Source organism: Phascolarctos cinereus, unplaced genomic scaffold (genome assembly GCF_003287225.1).
Source record: "Phascolarctos cinereus isolate Bilbo 61053 unplaced genomic scaffold, phaCin_HiC Scaffold_6;HRSCAF=336, whole genome shotgun sequence".
NCBI lineage: Eukaryota > Metazoa > Chordata > Mammalia > Diprotodontia > Phascolarctidae > Phascolarctos > Phascolarctos cinereus.
The window spans coordinates 1,316,134-1,322,002 of NW_027556069.1; positions in this window are offsets into that span (position 1 = coordinate 1,316,134).

Here is a 5,869-nt window from a genome sequence, read left to right on the forward strand (position 1 = left end):
TCACTTCCATGAAGCGTTCCTTGATTTCTCCAGCCAGATGCATTCCTCTGTACTCCTCTTACACTGTTTATGCCACTTTTATGGGATATATTAACCTGTGTTGAAATTATTGGTGTTGTTCTTTCTGCCACTCTTGGCCTTCTTCACATGCGTAGTGAGGAAACCATGAGCAAGCAGCTTGTTCAAGAAGACTATAACCAGTCCTGTCCTTGACCGAGCCCCGAGCCCCAAGAAAAAAGCTGTCTGCAATTCCTGGTCGAGGCTCAGCTCATGGGGGCCCTTATAGGGATGAAAGGATCGAGGATTCAAGCAATAGAGACACTTTTGAGAGCACAGATTTAAATAGATCTATTCAATCAAGAGAATGATAGCAAAAAGCCAGAAAAAGCAGAGGTGCAAGTTTTCAGGAGCAACCATGTAGAATTAGAGGAAAAAACCAGTTTAATGTATCATCAGATTGTATCCACCAGCCTCCCCTGACTGCAAATGATTCACAGAAGGCTATTGCCCAGATCTCCATTCAGGAAAATAAGTAATATACAACCCAGCTGGTTTTTGCTAATTTTATACAAATAAATTATGTTTCTGTTTAAAAAAAAAGAAATTATTAATGTTGATGTCCCCTGATAGATTACAAAGCCATAAATATGATTTGATGCATTGTCATGTTACTCTCATGATATCTAGTATGACCCTTGGCACAAAATGTACACTCCATATTGATCAAATAGGAGGCAGTGTGGTATAGTAGTTAAAGATGTGACTTTGGTTCCATTATCCTTAGTCTAATTCTGAGTGCCTCAGGCCTCTTTCTTATAAGTTGTGGATAAGGTACCAACTTGCAGTGATAGAGAATTTTCCTATCTGAGAATTCCCTTTACCAACGAAACCATAGGTTCGGTCCCTGCTGATCAAATGACTGAAGTTATAGGAGCATAGTTTTAGTGCTGAAAAGAATTTTAGAGATCATCTAGTCCAACTCCTCCACTTTATAGACAAGCAGCTGAAGCCCACAAACTTAAGTGACTTGCCCAAGGTCACACTAGATGTAGCAGAGCCAGGATTTGAACCAGAGTCTTCTGATTCCAGGCCCATTGCCCTTCAACTGTAACGTTGGTAGATAAAGCTCCAGAGAAAAGGTAAATACAATATGTTCCAAGTTCTCCCAGAAAATGTCACCCTTGAATCATTCTGATTTTCTTTTACTCCCCACCCTCTGTGACATTCTCTGTGTCAGTTTTTTTAATTTTATTAATTTACTTTGATTTATCAACAGTTACTTCCACATGCTTTTGAGTTTAAAATTTTTCTCCCCCTTCCTCCCCACCATCCTCCCCAAGACAGTGCACAATCTGATATAGGCTATACGTTTACATTCCTGTTAAACATATTTTCACATTAGTGAAGTTGTAAGTAAAAATTAAAACCAATAGGAGGAACCATCAGAAAGAGGAAACAAAACTCAACAGAAGAGAAAAAAGAATGATAGTGATTCAACTTCCATAGTTCTTTCTTTGGATGTGGATAGCATTTTCCATCACGAGGACTCTGGAAATTCCTTAGATTCTTGTAATGCTGAGAAGGGTTAAGTTTATCAATATTAGTCATCACACAACATGGCTATTATTGTGTACAAAGTTCTCTTGGTTCTGTTCACTTCACTCAGCATCAGACCATACAAGTCTTTCCAGGTGTTTCTGAAGTCAACCTGTTCATCATTTCCTACAGCACAATAGTATTCCATTATATTCATATACCACAACTTTCTCAGCCATTCCTCAATTGATGGGCATGCTCTCAATTGCCAATTCTTTGCCACCACAAAAAGAGCTGCTATGAATATTTTTGTACATGTTGGTCCTTTACCCATTTATATGATCTCTTTGGGATATAGCCCTAGAAGTGCTATTGATGGATCAAAGGGTATGCACATTTTAAAAGCCCTTTGGGCATAGTTCCAAATTGTTCTCCAAAATGGTTGGATCATTTCACAACTCTACCAACAATGCATTAGTGTTCCAATTTTCCCACATCTTTTCCAACATTTATCATTTTCCTGTTTTGTCATATTGGCCAATCTGATAGCTGTGATGTGGTACCTCAGAGTTGTTTTGATTCGCATTTCTCTGATCAGTAATGATTTACAGCATTTTTTCATGTGACTATAAATGACTTTAATTTCTTCATCTGAGAACTGTCTGTTCATCTTTTGACCATTTATCAATTGGGGAATGGCTTGTATTCTCATAAATTTGTCTTAATTCTCTATATGTTTTAGAAATGAGGCCCTTATCAGAGAGACTAGTGGTAAAAATTCTTTCCCAATTTTCTACCTTCCTTCTAGTCTTAGTTTCATTGACTTTGTCTGTGCAAAACCTTTTCAATTTGATGTAATCAAAATTATCCATTTTGCTTTTCATAATGTTCTCTATCTCCTGCTTGGTCATGAAATCTTCTGTTCTCCTTAGATCTGATAGGTAAACAATTCCTTGTAACTCCCAGTTTGCTTATAGTATCAGCCTTTATATCTAAGTCATGAACCCATTTTGACTTTATTTTGGTATATGGTGTGAGATTTGGGTCTACGCCTAGTTTCTGCCGTACTCTTTCCTCTGTGTCAGTTTTTGAAAAAGCGAATCTCTCACATTTTAAAAAATAAATTCTTTCTTGTCCTTCCTCTAAGCATAAAACATAGAATTTTTTTAAAAAGCTATTTAAAATTGAAGAACTACAGTGAGGTTTAAATCTTTTGTTTTCAGTCTGCTAGTTTTAGTATTTTCTACTGCATTTTCTCACATGTAGTTGAAATGGTTGAGCCAAATGTAGATTTTGTACATACAATTTGGGCAGCAACTTAAATTAGAAAATTCATTACATGCCATGAGTTGGATTCAATGTACATGGTTTGGTTGAACTAGAACAACATAAAGAATCAGGCAAATTCCCCACTGATGGGCAGGTCAGGAAGTGTGGTGTACTGGGCGAAGCCCTGGTTTTGAAATCAGAAGACATAAATTCCAAATCAGCTCTGTTGGTTAGTATTTGTGGCTCTAGGTAAGCCATTTTGCCTCCTTGGGTCTTGGTTTCCTTATCCACAAAATGAAGGTGTTTAAATTAAATGATTTGAGGGAATGTTCTAGATAGAAAGCTCAATGAATATTAGGTGAAGGTTCAGAGCCAAGATGTTACTGAAGCTTTCTTTTTCTAGGAAAAGGACCAGAATCAGCCCCTAAAGAAGGCTGATGAGCAATTTAAACTAGATTGGAGAGCTGCTTTAAAGAACTTGAAAGTCTGTCTTGTTGGAGAGAGATGGAATTTGTGTTTGATCCCAAAGTTGAGAACCAGGAGCAATGTAAAGGTGCAGAGGAAGATTTTGACAAGAGATAAGAAGCAATTTTCAAATGAAGAGTTAGCCCAAAGAAGAGGGAGGGAGGGAGTTTCTCTCAACCATAGGTTTGCAAACAAAGACTGGATGATCATATTTGGGTTGTGTTGTAGCGGTGATTCCTGCTTGTGTATGGCTCGATGCCCTCTGAAGTTCCTTTAAACTGAAAAAGGCTGTGGTTCTCTAATTCTGTGCTCAAACTTCGGTTTGGAGGCAGCCTATGCACAGTTTTCACCTTCTGTAGCTCTGAGTAGGTGATCCACAAATTTTCTGAATTCATGAGGTCCAGATACCCTAACTGGTATTTGGTCATGTTATTAGAATACTAATAGCGTCTTTGTAGTGTCTCCTTTAGTAGTGTAATTCTATGAGATATCTGCAGAGTACTCTCCTCACAATACTGTATGGTAGCTCGTTATTATCCCCATTTTATACATGAGGAAACTGAAACTGAGAAGGGTTATGTGACTTGCCCATGGTCACACAGTAAATGTAAGTGAGATTCAGACCTACTTTTTCTATGTTTAATTTGAGAATTCTTTCTGTTATTTAGTCCAAAAAAATGGATCTGTGGGTACATGTCTTCTCCCCACTTCTTTAAAATGAAGCTTCATGAATAGAACTTTGGAAACTTGTTATTGTTCCTTTTCTTTCCAGGATTTCCTAATATTCATTGCCATAATTACCATCCCATAAGGGTTCTGAATCACTCCTGTGAAAGAACAAGAGGTGTTTCTAAACCACACCATCTTAATGTTTACATATTTTTCCCACTAGGGAAATCGATGCTTTCTCTACATTGCTACTGAGAATGTTTGGTTTGTCTGGAAAGTCATGTTCTGGAGTGAAGCATATTATGAATTTATATGAACCACCAGGCAAAGGCCAGGCTTTTTTTTGAAACATTTCTGCAGAGCATATCAGTGGACTTGAAATCATTTTAGATGAAAATCATTCGGGTGTTCATACCCTTGTTCTGACATGCTGTTTGGAGCTGTCCACAGAATTTGTTCTGAGGCCTAAGAGAGGAAGACCTGCAATCTGACGGTGGGCCACAAAATGGGCAAGGGGAAGCTTGTGCATTCCCCAAATCTCCCTCTAGGTACTGGTAATAGCTGCTTTGCAGCAAGAGCACATAGAATATCATATTCTTTTCTTAGCCTTCACTCATCTTGACCTATGACCTTCTTTTGACACCACTGATCATCACATCTTCATAGGCATTCTCTTCTCCTGAGAATTTCATAATACCAATCTCTGCTGATTCTCCTATCTTTAGACAGCTTCTTCTTGGGGTCTTTGATTTGATATTATATTATTCATATTATAATGTCTAACAGTTGGTGTCCCCAGTACTCTGTCATAAGCCCTCTTCACTTCTCCCTCTATAGTCTCTCTCTTGATAGCCTCATCAACTCCTATAACCTTAATTATCTTCTCCGTGTAGATGAATTGGAGGTTGTTAATCATTTAAGAACATTTAAATTCCAGTAAGGGCCAAAGCCTGAACTAATCAACTAGAAGAAGCACCCCAACATAATAAACATTCTTTTCTTTGTTCTCTCAGTGAACTAGAAATGCCCCTTCCTGTGTTAGCAACTACAGCACCAACTGGAGCTGACCAGCATTCTTCCTATTTGTGATAGCTAAGGACAGGATGCCTGGGAGGAGACACTTTCTTGAATAGTGAGACTTTTCTTATCTTGGTATCCTATGGACATATGTTACTTAGGGGAAGCACAGATAGCCTGGGACTATAATTTCAATTGGCATGTTGTTACTTCCGTTGTCTCATTGTATTTATAATCTGTTCAACTAAGAAACTTCCTTTCTCATGCTATATGTTAAAAAAATATGGAGGCTATATTTTTTTTTGAGTAACATGGGCATCCTGAGTTGAAGTTTATATGTCCTCTTAAAATTGCTTGAGTCAGTCAGAGCTAAAGCTCTGGCTCCATGTACATATTGCTAACTTAAGGGAATAAATGATATGAATTTACTTATCACCTAGCTTGTTGCCTCTTTAACCAACTTTCAGGTCTATGATTTCTATATATGGAACCCTATTCTCCCCACTGAGTTTTAGTCTTGCATTACTAGTTGCCTTTTGGACATTTCAAATATCAACCTCACCATGTCCAAAGCTGAACTCAATATCTTTCCTCCTAAACTGTCTCCACTCCCAAACTTCCTCATGCTTGTCCCAGGTGTCATCATCCTCCCAGTTACCTAGGTTGGTAATCTTGGTGTTGTCCTTAAGTCCTTTCTCTCATTCACTCCAGATATCCAATCAGCTGCCCAATTTTGTTATTTTTACCTTCAAAATATTTCTCATATGTATTCCCTTCTTTACACTCACATAGCAACAACCTTATTTCAGACCCTCATTATCTCTTGCCTTAGATTATTGCGACAGCTTTCTAATTGCTCTCTCTGTCTAGAGTCTCTTACCATTTAATTTTTTCCTATACATGTGGCCAAAAT